Source organism: Varroa destructor, unplaced genomic scaffold (genome assembly GCF_002443255.2).
Source record: "Varroa destructor unplaced genomic scaffold, Vdes_3.0 BEIS01000004.1, whole genome shotgun sequence".
NCBI classification, from domain to species: Eukaryota; Metazoa; Arthropoda; class Arachnida; order Mesostigmata; family Varroidae; genus Varroa; species Varroa destructor.
The window spans coordinates 33,047,479-33,069,305 of NW_019211457.1; the positions used below are offsets into that span (position 1 = coordinate 33,047,479).

The following is a 21,827-nucleotide window of genomic DNA, read 5'->3' on the forward strand; positions in this document are numbered from 1 at the left end:
ATCGCCAAAACGTTGCGGTAACTTTTTGCTCAATTTTTATTGAGATACAGCGGTTCTCACCGCGAGCGGGAGCAGACGTCACAAGCTATCTTCGAATTTACGACACTGGCAAAGGTACATTACTTAAACACGGCCTGACGAAGTGAATGTAGGCAACGGCCGCAGCGAAAACTCAAGTTACGAGTGATGACGGCGGTAACATACTGACTCGACGTGTAACGACTCGAACGTCGTCATTTTGTTCTCCTTCTCGCTCTGCTTCAAGCTCGATATATGTTGCCAGTGTCCTGTTCGACGTCATGTTTGCATTGTCTATCTATGCGTCGGTGTATCGTGTAGAGCATTAGCGCAGTGTGAAATACAAATAAGTAAATAAAGCGGAGCGTCACACAGTTGGACGGACATGGCGTTAACAAGTCGATGGCCAAGTGCTATACGATATAGATGAACTAATTATCGCTCAGTCTTTTGACAGTGTAATAAATGCAATGGAGAGAGATCGCTGTGGCTTGTTAACTGCTTGGAAAGGGTTAAGATCGTTTTTGCGTGACGAAATGACGCACTGAGAACGACCCTATGCCCGCCAAACCTTTACCCGCAAACGTTCGGTTTGCGGCATTCGCGTTTTTTCAGTGGAGCAATTCTGTTCTTTACCGAAACACACAGATTATTTTCCGTTAAATTATGTTCAATAGATACAAATCTGCCTCGTGTAACTAAATAATCGCTACGCGTATTTATTCCTATCGGGAGAAAGCGACTACTGGCACGCACGCAGGCTTCTGCCAGTGAACGGGTCCGAGCCGAATCACCCACCGGTGGCGTTGCTGTCAAAATAGCATTTCCGGTCTTTTTATTTTGTCATTGAATAAAGGGGACCAACCAGTGCTTTGCCAGCGGGAGCGTTAGCGCCGGCATCACTATGGATAGCAGCGTGCTGTTATTCAGTATTGAGCTTTTGATTGCTTCGTGCCGATGACGAAACTTGCGTCGACCTACCGACTACCGAGGCCGTGCTGCCAATGTCCCCAGAAACAACGGCGGCAGCGGCGACAAAACCTTGAACGAGACTGCGGTGTCCTTCAGGGCTCTTTCAAGCGTGAGGCGTGTCGCTTTGACATGCGGAGGCCAGGCAAACGCAGCAGCAGCAACGGAGAGGGACTCATCGCGACGGCTGCGGCCGCTAGCGGCACGAGGGAAGAACTACAAAAAACAGATGATCACTCCGTGCTGTGCATATAATGCATCATACTGTACTACATATGCACAGACACATATATATACATGGAGAGGACTTGCATAGCATCGGCTATGGAAGCCAATAGCCGCTGCGGAGACCGATTCTGGCTGAGAATCGGAAGGAAGCAATGCACGCAGTGGCGGCAGCCGCAGAGGAAACTCTGCAGAGGTGGCAATTCTCAAGCTGTTCGAAGTAAAGGAAGCGTAACGGAATTGAAGTCGGCAAGAGAAACGCTCGTTGACGTCCTCAGGTAGACGTTAGAAAAGCAGGTTTCTATATAGGCACTATTTTACATAGAAGCTGACGGCTGTTGTTTAGATCATGGCTAGATGTTACTATAAAGATACACCCGTTCATCCTCATTGAACGATATCACTTCGTCGGCCTACTGACTGGCCAAGTCCTGTTTTGTCACAGGCGACGACCAGTATGAAGTGATCAACAATCGATTCGAACTGTATTATGTTATGCGTAGAGAGCAACTGAGGAGCGTCGATAGAAAAGAAATTGTCGGGTGCAGTAGAAAAGATAATAGCGGCGTCTGCATCAGTGTCCGCATCGCCAAGCTTCAAAAGTAACAGTCACCCTGTTTTCTTGACAATACAAGAGAGAAGTAAGCTATGGTCGATGCTTTATGACTCTTTTTTTTGACAAATGAAGGCCATGCCGTGTCACACTACAAAAAGTATAGATGAAAAAGAGCTGGTGGTCGTCGTTTATTAATTAGTTTCGTTCCGATGAATAGGACAAAATCGCCGTCTTTTACCGCGCCAGCTGTAGGTGCCCATTGTTGCTCCGGAGATTCGATAGTCTTTAAATTCCGGATCCGTCGGGGGCTGTCAAGATACGAGAGAGGCGTATGACTGACAACACTTGTTGTACGCAAACGAGAGCCGCTATGCAATGCGCGGCTGCCGAAGTAGCAGTTGATGTCTGTTCATATTGTAAAGAAGGGAGCGTGCTTATGATATGTCTCGAGTACAGTAACAGCAGTAGTAATAACAGCGAAAGGATCCAGTCGAGCACCGGAAGGGCGTTGTAACATGGCTCGGCTACCACGACGCGCGACGCTCAGGACCAGGCGTGCCGTGACATCCTGACTCGTGCGCCACAAACGCCTGTTACCAATGCAGACGCAGTTAATGTGTTCTTAAGCCAAGTATGCTATCTCAAGGTACACGCAGTCAAACAAGCACGCATACATAGGTTCCCACTCGAACGTCAATAGTCTACCTGGTGCCTCCCTAGCGGAGCCAGTCGATTTAGTCGGTATAGCCGATCATCAAAAGCGTACAAGACTATTCTGAACAGAACGCAGTGCTGCTTCAAGTTTAAGAACCGGCGGTTTCGCTAGGATAGGATAGGAACGAGGAAACAATGCCAAGGTTCGTGAAGCAGCACCCTGAGTTTACTTAGTTGAGAGATCGATTGTTTCGTGCGGTTATTGGGTTGTCGGAAGACCATCCGATGCGTACACTATATATAATAGCGACCAGCTAGGTACGTGGCAGGGGCTGCTGCGAGCGTCAGCATAACAGAGCGAGCCACAAAGCCTTCCATCAATGTTACTTGACAGAGGCGTTCAGTGAGCCGATAAACAAGAATAAATTATGGGGATGCACTCTACCGTCAACACATCGGTTGCAATAAAATGTAAAGCAGATTAACTGTGGATATTGACAAAGGAAGAACTGGACTGACGGGAGCGTCAACAAAAGAAATCGAACACGTACCTGTTCTTTCGACGATAGTTATTTGGCCCTTCGCGTGTAGTAAGTGGGTTTGGCACAATGGTTCCCTGTGTGTTAATTTTCTCGATGTAGACTTTTTCTCTAACGAAGATAATTAGACTCAGTTAAGGACCGATATATAATACTATGACAATACAACGATCACGACATATATACTCAAAGGATGTTTATGCACAATACAAAAGCTACATTCTAACTTTCTCGTGGATCTATTTTTCCGCGATCCCTTATTAGGTTCGGAAGTCGAAAAAAAACTTGCACAACTTAAATGCCTACAATTATCGCAGCTGACAACGTGTAGTTTCCACGAAAAGTGTGCAAGTTTCAAGGAAACGAGTAAATATTAATAGCCAAGCCTGTATTTTTTCAGCATATACATCTACATAATTAGGTTCCACGGAGGAAGTCGTCGTCAGCTTTCGCTAAACTCGTTAATAATAACACGATTGTTATTATTGTTATTATTACCATTCATACTATGGTTGTTACTGTGATTGGATGGAAAAAATCGAAGCTAAAAGACTTTTGATTTCGAATTTGGTCTAATAATGAAATGGACAGACTTTATGACTGCTGCACGATCTTCGATGACAATATTCCACTGGATATCATAGACGTAATTAAGATAACATACTTTCTTGGATTGTGGCCAGCATTAACTCGTGACAAAATGACCATGACACATATCATTGGCTTCCCGCCAAACATTAAAGTGCGATCCATAAATCGATCCAAGTAAATCTAGCGATTGGAAGCAGGCAAATAGTTAAAAGAATGCCGCGGATGCGATCTGTTATTTCATATCAAAAATAACGAAAGGCAAATTAAAGGACGCTTAGTAGCTAAAATGGATAACTTACCCATGGCATGGAACAGTCATGGTAATTCTGATGTATCAGTAACTCGCCAGATGTTTTGTTTCAAGTGGCCTATATAATATATGGTACATATGTATATCACGTATACAAACTGAGGGTTCTGGCGCTTGAGCATACCCCATTCGCAACCGCTGTAATGCGCCTCATGTTTGCTTATTTCCCAACATTTCATTTCCAAGTCAGCCGGTGTGTTTCTATATGTCTCGTGATACGCGATCACGAAAACACCTAATATAGTGTAGGGGTGAAACATCGACATTGCAATAACTCGTATACACGTACATTTCACCTGTCATAGAATAGTACCTGAAGGCTGTGTGCGTGACGATAACCAGAGCCGAATTCGAGTTTCGTACGTATCGTGAGGCCAGCGCCCCACCTCATCCTCGCAGGATGGCTTCTGTTTGATAGGATCCCTAGGACCGGTCAAATACTTGGTGATACGATGTACGAGCGTGAGGACTAGCAAACGATGCTAGCTAGAAACATGTTGTTGGCGGAATGCTGTCGCGTAACTGCTACACTATCCTGCATACATGCACCACACAAGTCTGTACGCTAGGACCGGTAGAGGCTTTCCTTTACTCTCTTCTTTTACCTATCTGTATCATTCATTGATCGGCGGGCCTTAGTCGATCCCCTGTTCCCATGCGGATGCATCCCGTGAGTCCTCGTTTAAGGCTTCACTTGGCCTTCAGTTGTTTACTACTATTGCCGTTACTACAACTATAAGATTCCGTCGCTACTGGTGATGGTGGCGATTTCATTGCTCGCTACTCGCAGTAACTGTTGCCTGGCGATGGGGCCTGTTCGCGCAATGACCGTCCTGGATGAACCGTTCGAGACCTGGGCGAGCTATTTCTTTGAGCAACAGCAGCAGCAGCAGCAATCAGACTCCTTCTTTCACAACAGGAAGAAGCCAGATGAGCGAATAACGGTAGTAGCAGTAGACGAAGACATGCACCCAACAACCATAGGGTCGTTAGACATTCGGGCCGCAAACCGAGCCAGTAAGTAAGCAAGCAAGCAAGCCAGCCAGCCAGCCAGCCAGTGGTAGCAGCAAATAAAGAAGTAGTAGTGCTATCGGTGGGGGAGAACGGGGTTTTCAAGATTGGGCGCCGCTGGCGGCGGCGGCGGCAGTGAATACAGAAAGCGAAAAGTGCCATCATGATGATCATCGTCGTCATCACCACCATTGTCATCGTCGTCGTAAGAGGCACCGATGTTCACAGATCACGCACACATGCAGCCGTACAGATTCTGTTGCTGATTCCACAGTTCGATAGGAGCGATAGTCGGCATTCTGCGAACATGGGCCAGCAGTGAGTGGCGCACAAGTGAAGAACTGTGCCTTGCAGCTCATCAGCAGCGGCAGCATCGGCAAGATGAAGTAGAAGAACAAAGACGCTTCGGGTGATCCGGGAACAGCGGCCAGTGGCTGCTACTGTAGCACGATGCAAGTGCAATACCGTCAGGGGTTGAGAGATCGTCAGGGGTCAGATCGAACGGCTATGTATCTAATAGTATGGGCTGTAGCACAAGGACGCCACGGTAGGATAGGATACGACAGATCAACCGAATGTGACAAAGCACGCGGCTAGTGTTTATACGAAGCGTAAGTGAAAGCAACCTCCAGCTAGTGTCGTGCTATGCTAGCGACTGCCAGTCTTTGAATAGACTAAATGAAACGCCATTGAGTCGGAAGACTGGGTGGCCAGTAATGCCAATTCAATTGGCTTTTCGTTTTGAGAGACTACAGACGGCTACTTCGGTTCAGAGTTCCTGCATAGACTCTAGTAGTGAATGGGTTGTGACTGGAGATTTTTGAAGTGCGTTTCGCTAGCTGGATTCCTGTTTCGCTACCGACGACCGTGCTGGCTCCAGGGTCGTATTGGCGGCCCATGTTGGTAATCAGCGGCAACCGTCGCAGGTAGTTTGAATGAAGCAAGGGTTTGTCGAATCTCGAACGTTCGTCTGCTGCCGCTGCTGTTCTGCCTGCCGCCCTGTGTTAGTGCGCGGAGTTCTCACGGAGCCAGTGCACACTATGCTAACCGTGGGTTATGCAAGAAGCGTTCCTGGAATTCTGGAAAGAGCCCGTATGGATTGGATAAGGGCGCAATCGTCTGTGGACACGACCCAGACGGACCCCGATAGCTGAGACCAAGTCGGCAGCAAGCACCGATTCGAGAGTGCTAAAGTCGCGGGGAGAAGGCGGAACAGCCAGTTCGGGCGGCGGCGACCCGATGGTGAACTTGAAAAGCGAACTGGTAAAGACGAAGTGACAGTAGCACAAGTAACAGTCGCCGCCGCCGCCGCCGCTGAAAGTGAAAGCGTGGTGAGGAGTCAGGAGATCAATTGCTGTCTTGATCGGTCGGCGGCCGCTCAGCCGCTGGGCTGCGCTGCAGTCACGGCAGAGCGTGCGAGTGAGGAAGTCCCTCATAGATCAGGATTTCAGTAGAAGGAAGAAGTCTGACGCAGCAGTCGTCGGGCTGCCAGAAGAGCAGCTTAACACAGGAGATTTTAACAGAGGCTAATTGCTAGTCACTTCCAGTATCCGCCTGATGGTTGGCGATCTACTCTCCCATATGGTCTTTGTTCCTTAGAAAATCGCTGTCGCTCGATTTGAGCGGTGGCAGATCTGAAGATTGGGATAGCAATCCGAGGTCTGCCTGTAAACCTCCAATCCACGCGTTCAAGGCAGCGTTTAAAGCTAGTGCTATAACTGCTGCTATTTCAACCTAAATGATGAGTGCCCTCATCCGTGTGTCGTAGTTCTTCTTTCTCATTTATGCCCATCTCTGAAGAAAACTACAGTGCTGAACAATGGAAATAACGGGCCAACAATTATAAGTTTAATGGCTTCCGCTTTGATTACTAACAAATCGTTTGCACAGATCAGGGGTATGCACATATATATACCCCATGTAATATTTCACATACGGTATGAACGTGTTCAGGAAGCGTTAACGCTGCATTTGTTCCGGGTGTCGTTGTATAAAGCTGTCACTGACAGAAAATGAGGCCGAAAGCATACGGAGATAGCGAAGCGATTGGGCACTCGAGGTGTAGTTATCTAATGATGTAATTGACGATTCTTTTAAGCTTTCGATGTTCTTTACAATTTTGTAAATGGTTTAAGGACAAACGGATGACTCTTTATTATACATCTGTGAATTCTGCTACTTGAATTTGTCCTAGACGAACCCAATTAGCAGAGGTCCTGAACAACAATTTCAAGTTCACATTATTTGCATAAGAAAAAAATGTATACACCTTGTAAAAGTTTCTTCCTCAGTCATTTCTTTTGAAACAAATATATTACATTATCATACTCAATATATGTTTCTTTCAAAGCTGCCTTGACACTTTCTAATATTATAGCTCTTAGTTCTATTCTTCTTCAGAGAAAAATTACCCTATAGCGTTGAAGGCCAACGATAAGAAGCGGGAGTTCATTATCAAAATAGCGTATTTCTGTAACCAGAGAGGCTTTTTACAACTCTCAGAGCTTCTTTAATACGATATTATCCTTAGTTTCAATATAGAGAGTGATTGGAATCTAAATGTAGCTGATAACATCGCGTAGTATATATCGCACCGAGGCCTAGCCGGGCTGAGCTTAACAGGAACACATCCTGTATAAAGGCGGACGCAACTATGGTGGACTGAACTCCATATCCCAGTCTTCCTTCGTCTTTCTTTTCCTCCCCCGCTCTTTTTGGATGCCACCACTCACGGTCTTTTCCTCAGGAGAACGTCCCTTCATAAAAACAGCCACTCCCTTAGGCAGTGCGCGATGTGCCACTGCAATAACAAGCAACAGACCGAGTAGAGTTCGGCTGTTCAAATCCGGTGTATAACGAGCGACTCGCTATGAATGCAGTGCATCAGGTGACCATAGTACTGCTACGAGACAGCGCCACACGTACTGCCACGCCTTCGACGGTGGGTGTCTAAAACGACCACTCCACACTTAAAGTTCACCGGGGAAAAATAAAGTCGGTCTCTGCTCAGAGTCTTTTTCATCTACTGAATCTTTTTGTGATCGAGGCCTTTCGATCATGGTGTTTCATGACCTTAGGCTGAATTGTCAACTGGGTGAGACCAGCATCCGTAATTCTTACTACCAACGTGCAATATCATACTTAGCATTAGAGAAGACTTTGGTGCATTTATGTGCTATGTATAATAATGAAATTTAAAGCTGACATACACTGAAAATTCGCAGAAGCAGAGCATTCTCATAAAATAGCCAACGAATGGTGGCACTTTTTAAATTTAATGTGCAGTTTCTATTGAACAATATCGTCATTCGGTAGTATTGTCATTTGGAATCGATTTAGGTTAAAATATTTATGTGTCTATATTGTTCCTTATTTTTGGCGCAGTATCTACATTTGTATAAGTGTTAAGGTTTTCAATAACTTTTTTTCTTTCGCTTGCGTTGTTTAATTTTCTCAGCTTGTTCGCATCCTGACAGATTTACGTTTGACTCTTACCCCCTAAACTTTGCTGTATATACCTGCATGTTGCTTATAGTCTTGTGTACAGTACGCGCACAACATAAGTCTGCTGCCACGTTATCTCAGTATTTTGCAGAAGTTGAACGCCACCTTGCAGCTACATATACAGTGAACGTTCTTGTGGACCTTAGCATGGCTTAAGAAAGGCCAGATGGGTGCAGATGGGTCAGACTTCGAATATTCTTTTTTCATCCTGCACCGGCAAAGGTGCATCGAAGATCGTACTGCTCTGCCCCCGTATTGCCTCCCTCCCTCCCCGCAAACGTTCAATCGCTGAAGCCTAGGTTCAAGACTCTTTAGAAGGCGAACAGTGTTGGCCGGTCATTTCATGAACACGCATCACACCAGCAGGCAGGCAGGCAGGCAGGCAAATCCGTCAGTTCCCCCACTGCCCATATGGGGATAGAGGAAGAGGCTGAGAGAGTGAACCCGGAACCAGTCCGCACCCCCGGCCTGCACTCAAAGCTTGGCTCTATAGCTGTGAGCCACCCGTACATGTCCGTCGCCACATGCTCTTGTATCTGTAAGCTTCCCTTTAACATGCGTTCGTCCATAGCACGCAGTAGTGACGGCGGAAGCAGCAGCAACGGCAAAATGCATTGCTAGACTTTCTATCCATTGCCCCTTCTCGTTTCTGCCTGCACGCTCTTCTTTCGCCTTTTTGACGGTGGTTGCTGCCATCACTTTCATACCTGGCTGACCCTACAGGGCAACGGGAAGTCCCATAAAGCCCCTACGCCTAGCTATGTATGTGTGCATGGGGGAAGCATGCATGCCTGCCGGCACTCCTGCCCCTCGGAATGAACCTAACCGAAGCGTTAATGGAGGAAGAGAACGCCCCCCGGGGAACCGGTGGGCAGCGGGCGGAAACAAGGCGATCGTGGCGCAGGGCTTACCTTAATACAGAACGAAAAGAAACCAGGAAGGAAAGACGGTGGAAGGAGGCTACGACGAGGAAGGGCGCAAGACGCCACCGACGATCAAGATGAAAAAGTAGAAGAATAACCAGCGTCACACTGAGAGAGAGGTGAAGGGAAAGCATATTAAAAAAAAAAAAAAAAAAAAGAAAAGAAAAAAACGAGTCTGTGAGAAAAGGAAATGCTTTCCGCCGACCATCTTGGACAGGCGATCCCAAAATGAGCCGAATGGCTCGCCAATGGCTACGGCTTCGAAAGAGGACAAGCGCCATCTGGCAGTAGTTAAGGCACGAAACACTTCAGCCGTTATATATATATGTACATTTCGGGTTATCAAAGCTGTTCGCGAGACATCCCCATGTGGTTTAATTTGTATAAGAAGTCGCTGGTAATTGGAAGAAACGCCAAACTGGAAAACTGCCAGTAATAATTGTACTAAAGTGATGAAGATGACAGCAGACTTCTTCAATTTTTTCACTTCGCGATTTCGGGTTGGACTCCCACTACTTCTAAATGTAGTTTGTTTTATTAGCCTATCGAGGTTGCTATCGACAATTCAGGTTTTTGTTTTGCTGTTCCGAACCGAAAGCGCGTATCAAGCGGTTTCGGGGGCTCGCTTATTTGTCCGTGAACGCGCCCTTCCCGTTTGGCTGTACTCCTCTATTTCGCCTGCCGGGCCGCCCCGCCTGGCTTTTCCTTGTTCCCCGAGAGCCCCTTTATTCGCCGGTACCGTGATACATCACAATGTGCCTTGAGCACTTGCTTGCGTCTTGCATTTTCTAGCTGCCCCACTGCTTTACTCCCTTTACCCTTCGCCTTAATGGCAAAGGGGAAAAACGCCACACAAGATTATGAAAAATTGCGCCTCAGGGTGGTTTGCCTCCGAACCGAGCCAAACCAAACCTTCAATTCCTGTTTGCGTGTATTTGAGAGTGGATGAGGCGAATGATAGGGGCCAAGAAATTTCGGAAAGAGCCGACTCACTCATTCGCGCTTTCATTGCACTTCATGCTGTACGCAAAAAGCGAAAACGAACTGCAGTCGAGTCGCAGTGGGTCGCGCTGGTTTCGGCTGCATCGTGGCAGACGACCACGAAAGCCTCGATGAGCTAGACTGCGGGTACCGAATAGTGGCTGTACTCACAGTGGCTTTATAGTATTCAGCTCGACGACACGAAGGAATCGAGGACCTGTTATCAGCTGCTTAAGATTGGTTCGTGGGGTGCAATGGTGGTAGGGGGTGGGGGTCCTTCGCCGATGCGGACAAAACCCAGGGACGAGCTCGGCTCGTCGTTGCCAACAGTAGTGGCAAGCGGCAGCACTATGGAAAAGTAGTAGTACCATAAGTAGAGGCAAGGTGAAGTAAGCCAAAGCATGGCAAAGGACCAAAGCTAGCAAACGACTGTGATGGGCCGTGATGGCAAGCCTCAAAAGTTAGTTACGAGTTGGGAGGACGATAAGTTAGCATTCTGTCACCAAAAAAAACCTTTCTTTCGCTTTTTCTCTCTCCGTTTCTTTTTCACTCATCTTTGCGAGCTGAACGCGCTCAAACACGTCATGTAATAGGGCGACTTACGTGGAAGCAAAGCAAAATAATGGGTTAGAAAGTTTAGATGAGGTCGGTGCAGTCCATCGGTGGCGCAGTAGATCTTTTTACCCTACTAAAGTCCCGTACATTGCACCGAGCCGCTGTGGTAAATATAGAACGAGAATTTGCGTCCCGTCACGTGGAGGTTATGGGGGCTGGGGCTAGAAGCGCAAGGGAGAGCAGCGTTGAGAGTGGAAAAGGTATCTTATCTATGATTTCTACTGGGCAATGCCCCCATTTATTTCCTTGTCTAAGAGAGAAAGAGAAAGACATATAGCGAGACTCTCTTATGTTTATGACATTAGCCCTTTACTCACATAGAAAGAGTTGGTTGGTTTGATTCACTTCATTGTAGGGCCTGATAGAGTCATCGCTGTCATTTGAATAGAGTAACATCTATGACACTACGAAAAGGAGCATATAATGCGATGTATCTGTCCTACAAACTTTCCACTCTGGTAGTAGTGCTTTAAATAATTCTGTTCTTGGAAAAATTATTTTTTACTCCAAGTTTTAGCAAGCACGTAAATGACGAAAACGCAAATTTAGTGATTAATGTGTGCTAAAAGCTTGAAACCTTGATGCTGGTAAAAAGGCGATATAGACCATATTGCATTCAGAAATTCAGGATAAGAAGATTCTAGTGTTAGCGTCGACGTTCCAACTGTTTAAAACTGCGAAATTTGAAAAGCTGATGTTCTAACTGTTTCCCTTAGGCGTCGCCGGACACAACACGCCTTAGCCATTTCTTAAGTCCTACATCTTCACGCGGAGACGCCTCGAGGGACATAAGGATATGCCTAGCGACAACGAAACATGGCTTCATCGTTACTATAAGCCTTCGATATCGTTCATCTTTTGTTCTGTGTCACTATCTTTATCTCACCTACTAGATATTATGTACTGGATTCAAACAGCTTCTTAACGGAAACGCCTTTTTCTCTATTTGTGGTTATTCGAAATCTCTCGACTCGCTTTAGCTCGTGTTCTTGGCATCTGTTTTGGGCGTTCGACCTGGGCCTTCACAGGGGGCTGGGTCATCCGCTCGACGTTGGCGAAAACAATGCTCTAGTGCACAAACGCGACGATACTTGGCTGATCGAAATGACATTAAGGAACAAAAAAAAACTATCACGCATCCAATTGTAGCATTGCGACGAATAGCTAGAGAGTGATATAGGCATATCATCGACATCGGGGGGATTGGATTAGAAGACAAAGCAAAAAGGAAGCTCACACCACGACAACCACGCAACGTGCTGAAGGAAAAAACAAAGATTTCAATCGACACGCATTGACATAATGATAGCACAAGAGATTCTCGTAGTTGTTTAGCAATAGGCTCCAGGCAGTACGCGCGAAAAATTGAAGCAAACGGAGCGGCATTGCGCAAGTACTCAGTGCAGCCTCGCTGACTGTCCCATTCGACGAACTCGCACGGTTGGATATCTGGTCAATACTTTTGCTGGAACTAAGCAGGAACTAAGCAGGAACGCAGGCAAAACCCAGAGCCCAACCCTTCAGGATGTAGGGGACGCGCCTTGCCAGAACGACTCGTCCCGATAGATTCGTGTGTGCATAAAGATGTATGAGGGCCAGTGAGAGCTGCAGGCATGTATGATTCGATGAGCCGCGACTAGATTGAGAAGGCAGAGTACTAGGGACTGGTAAATCAGGGTCGAACGGGATGTCAACTTCCGATTCGCGCAGAGCGAGTTCAGTGTTTTTGAGTCACGGTCGCTCCAACCCGAGTGTCGCGTCAACCTGTCTATTCGACCAAGGCGTTGCTAGTTTCTGGTGTAAAGATTGTTCTGGGCGCATGTGCATCTGTATAAAAAAAAAAACACTGGTATCTATAACAGCATAACAAAAGCATATTTAGAATTCATTTCGACTAAAATAACCAGAAGTGAGCCAGGAACGAAGTAATTCTCATTCAGTGCGTTCTATCTCTATCTATGCGTTCTATCTATCAGGTAACATAACGATAACTGCTTATTTCATTGAAACAATACAACGCCGCAATAATGCAAGAAATTCGCTCAATAACAAGGAGTATGCTCCTGTAACAAATGGTGTTTGTATAAAATTGCTATTTGTGGCAGACAATGCAAACAATAGTAGAAAAATATGACAAACGAACAGAAAAACGTAAAGAAACAAAAAAAACAAACGTCAAAATGACAAAATATAATGAAAAAATAGAATATTATAAATGAAATAACTGCGGCAGCGACACTCTGTTGGAGATTTTTGGATTTTCTCTTGGAGCGATGATTAAGCTTTATATGACTCCTCGTGTTATATAAGTCATAAGCTGATGTAAACGCACATACTAACGTTTACACCATAACCGCCTTTGTCTCATTGACGCACTTAGTCCATTTGTCTGCTGCGAGCAATCGCTGCCACTGCTTCCGTCGCCACCATCGTTATCATTCGAGTCGCTATAAAGACGCGGAGCTCCGCAGGGCACAGGGCTTCAGTTTTGCCTCTATGAATATTTCGTCATGCTTTATGCTAACAAACGCACAAACTTTAGCCACTCTTTGGTCTGCACGATCGAAGTGGGGTGCGCCCGCTTGGAACTAACAGACTGAATACGACACTGGGAATAGTTGTAGAGGCAGTTGATATTCAGCTGATTCCGACTCGAGCGGGGTCTGCAACGGAGCTACAGAAAGTTCTCAGCATCGCAACAACGCTACAAACATCCCCGTTTTTCCACCATCCCCAAGATCATACAGGGTTTTGCCTCTTCTGCCTGCTGCCTAGTCGATCTCAAACTGCCCGTTTTTACTAAAGCCATTCCACCTTTTTTCTTGTTCTTCACAACGAAAACGTGCTGCTGAAGCGCGAGAAAAAAGGGGGCTTTAAAACGAGCAAACAGTTTTTGCAGTTATCCTTTATCTTCGCCCTCTTTCTTGACGTCGCTCGAGCTGTCCCATTTTCCTAAACTTCGCTGTCTCGCAGAGAAAAAGACTAAAGTCAACAGAGTTTTCAGCGGGGGTGCTGAGGGCCCACGCATGGAACTCTTCCGATTCGTGTGGCGTCCGGTACGCGCCCTCGGTCTCGCCGAGGGTGGCATGCAAAGATGTATCCGAGTCCTTAGGACACAGAGGATCCATGTCTGCAGATCTGTTGAAAGACACCGAGAAATGGGACTATGAGAGAAAGGAGTATTCCTTCCTCCATCACCTTTCGGCTGTATCCGTGGCGGCGATCGACTTCGCGTAAAGTTAGAACGCAAAGCCGCACCAGTTGCTGCCTCCACTCTCGTTTCAGCTTATGCTTAAAATAGAGGCGATCATATCAGTATTATCAGTAGTGAGCAAAATAAGATCAAATAGTGTAATATGCAGAATGTTTTTCGCGCCTATTGAACCTACTGTTTCGAGATGTCAGGTTTCCATTTAAAAGCATATAGCGGAAGACGTGTCGGATACAGGCAAGCTCGGTGTCCTAATCGAGTGCAGTACGTTTTAGGTGCTCAGTCGCAACCGTTTCTACCTATTATTACAAAGAGGTATGCATGGCTTAGCGCAGATGGCACCGACTATTTTATCGGGAAAGGGCTCCACAAGCGGTCGACAAACTTTGCGAAGTTAAATAATTGACAAGGCGTATCAAAGTGGGGTATTACTGTGGGATCTAAGTTCATACATGTTTATGAGAAGCTATTTTTGCAATATGAATACATTTAGAAGGAGAAACACTCATAGAGCGTTGTTTTACACAATACTAACATGCTGGTTTTTACCGAAAACCTAGTTTGTTATCTTGTGTTGTTTTTCGTTAGACTCCGTTTGCTGTTTTGAAGACTAGAATACTAGCGCAACCTTTTATCTGTATTAGATTTTCCATTAATAGTTATTATAGCTAAATTACCGTCGGTGGTACCTTTATCTAAGCAACGCGAACGTTTGTATATCTTTCCAAAAATATTATAGAACAGATAATTTTTTTCCCTGTCCCAGATGCAAAGTTGTTGTCGGACAAGCTCGAATTCCGCTGTGACCTTTGGCAGATACGTCGCCTCGTCGAAAGTATCGCCCCTCCTCTCTTATTTGCCTTCAGGTTTACAGCTCAGAACCTATTTTGCTACTACCGTTTGCTCTGTCACTCGTAGTGAGGTCAACAGCAGGATGAAGTCGACGTACAGCAAACAATGACACGGAGAAATATCCTCATCCAAATCGAAAATAAGAAAACTCATAGCTCAGTGAAAGAAAGTCAGCTAACTTGAGAACACTTAGAGAAAACGGGTCGTCATGACTTGTTTTTGACAACTACGGCAGGAATGCTCATTTCCATGCGCGGCCATAGCGGTGCTGGTGGTAGCAGAAATGCAAGAAAAGGCCTAAAGATAACTAATCATAGCTTCTGTCCTCCATCGCCATGCTTTTGCATTCCCTCCGAATAGGACACCGACAAACGACGACTAGCAAAAGACGAATAAGACACAGATGTCAAGAAGTCTGTTCTTGATGGCTTTTTCCTATAACCTCCAGTATCACCCTGAGTGCGAGGGGCAACACAGAAGTGTATACCATACCATACCATTCTGGCCGTTCTACATGGCTATCACGTTGACTTTCAAAACTATCGCGTGTGATCCTGGTGGTTTTCTCGAGGGGAAAGTGACCCCACTCCAGTGACATGGTCTTTGGTGTCTGAAAAAAGCGATGACTTCGATGCGTTTCGCCAAACGACACTAACCCTTCTGACCTCTTTAAAATCTAACCGTCATCGCAGCGCCAAACAGGCAAGTCCTAAAGTCAAAAGTGCGAATGCAAGGAACTCGTCAGGCTCTTTTAGTATGTTGCTCGTATTTTTCTCCTATACTCAGTAGAATTTTTTCGCTATCAAGTTCTTTCTTTTGGTAGAAAAGTTGATTTGGCTTTTTGTTAACGTCTAACTTTCCATTGACTAACTTGAGTTTCACGCATATCTGTTAGATGGATACACAAGAGTGTGCCTGTCAGCGGGTGGTAGTGCCGCCAACTACGCAACTTCCTCTGGGGTAGAATTCACCCACAAAGCTGGTGAGTAGAAAGAGGCACAAACAAAGAGCTGACGTGTTTCATGATTTAAGAGCAATTATAGCACAGAGCAGGCAAACTTCTTTATTTCTTGTTTGCGAATAAATTGCCGGTAATACATTGTTTTACAGCAGTCATAATTTTCAACATTTTTCCCTTCATTTGCATCTGTTGTGTAATTATGTAATGTGATTAACCGGAATACAAACTTTTATTGGTCGCACGGAGGCCCATCAATTAGTATCATGTGCCTATATCGATCGTGTTCATGTAAAGCATACAATGTAAGTATACCAACGATGAGTGCTGGGTGAGCAACTATAGACGGAGGAGCTTTCCCATTAATTCCTATGTAAGAACCAAAGTCTTAACTCGTTCGGCTGCTGTTCCTGGAATCCATATCATTTTTGCTTCATCTTGACTCAGGCAGACGGTCCAAGCACGCTCTTTTCTCGTTTTCTTGTACCAAGAACGATCGGAAAGCTGCTAGGAGTCGACTTTGTCAGTAGTTCCTAGGGAGTGGGTATCGCACCGTAGCACATCCGGCAGGCATCCCAGTGATGGCCATCGAGGGACGTCCCTCGGGCGCTCCGAAGCAGAGAGACTGTCCTATCTGTGAGCCCTCAATATCGAAAAGGACGTTTAAAGAAAGAAAAAAAACAATACGGCTGGAGAAACATGGGAATATCAAATCAGTCTGCAACCAGTTCCTTATATGTTGTAGTGCTGATATATCAATAACGAGGAGAAAACGTTAAAGCGAGTAACCTTAATTTGTATAATTTTACGAAATTTATTTAATCGGACGTATTTAAAATGGCTTAAAGACAGAAATAAATATGAATGTGCGATATAATTTTGTAATAATCAGTTTCTATACGATAGTGCCTTAGTGAGTAGGCAATGATTCCCCCATCCGCTGAAGGTAATCATCGAAAATCACCACTGTAGTTTTGCAGCGCTGTACAATAACTGACACCTCTCTATAGAGCGTAACATCTATATGAAAGAACGATTTATATCATTTCACCGAACGATCAATCGAAAACCAGTATAATTATCGCTTGGTATACTCGAACGGTCTTTGTTCACCTCCGTCGAAGATGTCTAACCAAGGCTGCCGTCCAGCAGACGTATACCAAAACGCTACTGTTCACTAGGAAAAAGTTATTGCTGGGTAAATTCACTAACTCGGCTTTCAACTCTCACTGTTCCATCTTTTGGCGGTGTCTTTTCTCTCTTCTGTTCTCATAGAATGCAAATTTGTTATTTTCACTCCGTCTTGTTGTTTGGCTGTTTCAGCCTCACGTGATCTCTCCAAGATGGCGGCGGAGGTTGATCAGATGGCGAAGGACTGCGAAGTATAAGGGAGAGTGATACTTCGGGAGCCGTTGTTTCAAAGGCTTTAGAGTTCGTATGTTGGCAGGGGAAAGGCGCGGCAGCATCGAGCCATCGTCACATCGCAGGTCCCGGCTTTCTTCCGCCTTCTGTCGCTCAGCTACCGTTAGAGGATAAATCACTACATAAACTGGATAGCTAGATTGAGCGACCCGAAGAAACTCTACTGTTGTTTGGCCGACTGCGTGCACCCTTATAGGCGACAGGTACAGAGAGGCTGGGTAGGCAGTATGAACATATGTATGCACGTAAAAGTTGGCTACGAAAATGAGCTACAGTGGTTTATGCTGAGGAAAGCACGAGAAAACGAAGCTGATCAGCAAAAGCGCTGCCCTTGACGCAAGGAGCCGTGACGCATCTGAGAAGGTATCATTTCGTATAAAGTTAACCAGCGAACGGATGGCAGCCTAAATAATTCCCCTGGGCCAATAATCAACTAGTAGAGACATGTCGTCAGTAGGGATCGTCACTGGATAAAAATGACAAACATGACAGCTTTTGTTACGTGCGAGCAGAATAGAAGCTACAGTAGCGACATCGCTTCGCTCGAATGTATTGCACGTTATGTTTATGCGCAATTACCAACTAGCCGCGGATGCAGAATGGGTTTATGGCACATTCCTTACTTTCCTAAGTTCTAACTGATAGGTAAGTTCATGGATCTATAACGATGGTACGGACACCCTCGGCGTCGATTTTCATTGCATTTCAACGCTTACTTTGAGGTCAAATAGCACACATAATAAATGAAGCATGCATCTATATGCCTGTCGTAGATAAATATCTATTCGTTTATAGAATATTGCACTTTCTAAGTTGAGCTGCTTTTTCTACGTTGGTAGCTTATGCAGACAAGTCGACCGATTCCATATTTGTATGCCTTGTTTAAGTTGTCCTCGTAGCGCGAAACAGTCGGATAGTACACATGTGCAGCAGCTGATGGTGAAAGTCAAGCGAAAGTGTACCAGCAGATTTGCTGTTTACGAGATGCCACCCTCGTCTCTTCATCTCCATCATCATCATGGCCAGCGCAATCATCTACTACTAGCAGCGTCAGGACCTGGCCACGATCCGTTGCCAGGACTGGCCCGTTAGCTACTATTAACGACTGTTCATGTCTTGCTGTTCAATGGGCCTCTCGACATACGGCGCAGTGCACGCTCCGTCCCGGCCTAGACGCACTCGCTCTATGCATATTTATATATGAGATAGATAAGTGTACAAACGGGATGGATGTGTACTTCTAAAGGCATCACTATCGCGGCCACGACTGCGGCTTCTATGCCCGGTTTATACTTAGCAGTCACCCTATAAAATATTCCCGCGCAGACAGTTCCTATAATAAAGGAATCCTATTTCCCTCATAGTAGCAGTGAAGCTGGCTGACTGGTTGGCTGGTAAGCATCAATAGAGTATTCGATGCTTGTAGTCTTTATGTGCTGGCTCATATGGAAGCAAGTCGCGGGTACTCAAGCACTTCGACAGATCCACACTCCTCGACAGGCTAACCTGAACGATGCTGGCTCTCACTAGCTCTGACTGACTGAATAACAACTGCAGGAGCGCGTCTTCCGATTACGAGATGCGTGTTAGACAAGGAACATTTCGTCTTCAAGGGATGCCAGATTGGGCACAGATTGTGGCTAGAAATGAACGTCGCAGCAGCTCTCTGGAGGCAGCTAGAACATACGGCGATAGATGAACCAGTAGCTGGATAACAGTCAGAGGCATACGATCCAATATTTCTAATACAGAGATGGCGCTAACAAGCCGAAGATGAAACCAACGTACATAATAAGCGAAAATGCACTCCGTCCAGCATATCTATCATACTTGGGTCTGATTTAGGATTGTCGCTTATCGCGAATCGTTGCGGTAATGCGTAGCGTACAAACTAATCCTTCATGTACGTATGTGAGTACAGCGGACGACGTTGATACTGATGACGGGCAGTCGCTGTACGTATTGCTAGAGAACTGCTAAAGTCAACGAACGAGCAAAGGCGGAAGAATATCGTTGGCCGAAACGCTTACTGCTGAAAGATGTAGCAATCCTAGAGGGATGTGAGGAAATTTCCACCGAGTCTGTCGAATCTCGTGTATGAATATATTAGATTATGTAATCGAACGGCCTGAACATTTTCTTCGCAGCTAAAAGTGATCCAAAAAAGAGCAAGAGATCATCGCGTAATGACAGCCAGCAGGCAGTAACATACAAGGACGTACAAGATATATAGTATATACTGCACGGCAATTCGTCTTGTGGTGATATATATTGTACATAATAGAAAAACATAGTTAGGTAGCAACAGCGACTGGTTTATTTTTGTGTATTAAGTTCCGTATTTAATTATGTTCGCTAGGTACGAACATTCGCTAGGGCCAGCAGCGTTACTAAGTTCTGCTAGCTCTGATTATCTTTGATGTCGCGGATATTATAAATCGTTAGCCGGAATAACAGATTTGTGAATAGTCGTTTGTTCAGGCTGAACGGCCTAGGCTGCGCAGAGTCAACGAGGCGATTCTGGTTTTCCATACTTAACCGTTGTTGATGCTCGCCACTAACGATTCGGGTGTTGCATAGAGTATTTGCTGTTTGGACGTTTGTTTGAAATGGCGTTCTATTAGAGTGCGCGGCCACAAGGAGGTTACGAAGGATTAGATTAAACGACCAGTTCGGGATCTGGGAATTTTTAGGAAAAATCGAGATACAAGAGGCGGAGAGAAATTCGTAAGCTTGCACCGACAGCAACAACGACGATAGCAACATGATGGCTGGACTGAACGTCGATAACATGGCATCGGCCATTGGCCTCATCGCGTTTGACCTGCAGCGAACACCAGTTTGTTGTTGCTACTGCACCCATTAGATTGGTCCTGCTGGCGAAACTCGAGAAGATTATCGGCCTAACATCTTAGTACGTGGTCCATATGCACTGATGTGGTACTGAGTTGCAAGTTGCCTATGAAAGCACAGTCGCAAAGCAGCGGTACCAACAGTCGAATATTTAGCTAAAATCAGTCAACGGAAGAGAAGATAGGTTCTGAAATATATATACAAAGTTAGCCCACACAACAACAACAACGACGACAACAATAAGAACGCTACCCGTGTTGCTGCTAAGGTCTGGGCTGCTGGTGGAATTAGCAGGCGCGATTTTTGGGGGGTCTAAGCCGAAGTTACAACGCTTTCACTTTTCCTGACGGAGTAGCCGGCATTTCTGTATTAGTTGCGATGCTATGGGTTGTCTAAGCATGTGTACAGACAAACAGACACGAGCCGGTGTATACCGTTATGCATCAGACAATCAACCGAATGACCTTTACGCAACCGCTCTTGAAGCTGTCCTGCGAACAACGATAACAGACCTCTTAGATAAAAAAAAAAAAAAAAAAAAGAAAAAATCAGAAAGAAATCGAACTCATGATTAGAACTTAGTCAGCTGTTTGGCCAGCAGAGGTCAATTGCAATGAAAAGTTCATGCAAAGATGGAATGGCATCTTAGAAGGTGTTCGAACACGCAGATTTAGGGACTGATTTTGTTGTGCCTGCCTATTTACAGGGTGCTAAACACTGCGCCTTTAGCCTTTTTGGTGCTGAAGTGTGGCACAGTGGTACGATGCATAGTAATGCTAGTACAAAGTTTACGACGCAACGGCGCATCGATCATGCAAGAGTGTTTACCTCATATATGACTATTCCTAACGTCACTAACCTTTGTGACGGTCGGTGAGGTCCTGTAGTAAGCGCAAATGCTGTTCATTCTATTAGTTCAGGTGATTAAGCTGCGAGTCCGTTGAACCAGTAGCGAATGTTTCGGTTTTAAAAAGTTTAAGGGTGTATAAAACAGAGGGCGCGACCTGGGTCGACCCCAGAATCTTCATAGTGTGACACGCCTGCGAATCCCAGATGCTTGTATGATGCTATCGTTCGACTGAGAACGAATACACGTCTTGCAGACAGGACATTATGGACAAATAGCAACAACAACGTTAAATAAATAGACTCAAAATAACGTCTACTTCACTCATAGAAAGTGAGGGAATTAGTTCTTTTTGTGAATCTGTATAGATTTTTGATGATTTAAGTGCTAGGCCCAACTGTAGGTAAACAAAATCAAGATCATTGTCAGATCTTCATAAAAGAAACGAAAGCTCAGGCATCGAGTTATAGTCTGCAATAAGATTTCGTCACCTTCATAGTGACAATTGTAATACCTTATAATCATTTGATTATGGCCCATTATGGATAAACTATTTAGGGAGTGCAGGCCACGCAATGATTTTGCTCTACTCATTTCATATAATTATCTACATCGTTCGCTCTTTGCTTTTATTTACTTACTAGTGGTAAAGCCGCTTCATTGCTTGTTCATAATTGTTCGGTAAACAGGACACGTAGAGATCACAGTACAAATTCAGATGCAAGTTAATGCCGTCGTGTCCTCCGAGGTGCGTGCTGGCGAAGGACTCGCCCCCTAACAAGCCACTG

General features: G+C 45.4%; 1 protein-coding gene and 1 long non-coding RNA gene across 7 annotated transcripts in view; one reads left to right on the top strand and one right to left on the bottom strand.

The window, feature by feature from the left end:
* FoxP (forkhead box transcription factor P) overlaps positions 1-21,827 on the top strand; it is a 317,599-nt gene that overhangs the window by 69,820 nt on the left and 225,952 nt on the right. The gene's annotated exons all lie outside the window — the stretch shown is intronic.
* Positions 15,951-21,827, bottom strand: part of LOC147756105 (uncharacterized) — a 33,564-nt gene continuing 27,687 nt past the window's right edge. The window contains exon 4 of one of the 3 annotated variants that reach the window (XR_015325997.1): positions 15,951-16,560. This is a non-coding gene — a long non-coding RNA (uncharacterized LOC147756105). The remainder of the gene's footprint in view (positions 16,561-21,827) is intronic. The other 2 variants (XR_015325998.1, XR_015325996.1) reach the window with 2 other exon arrangements.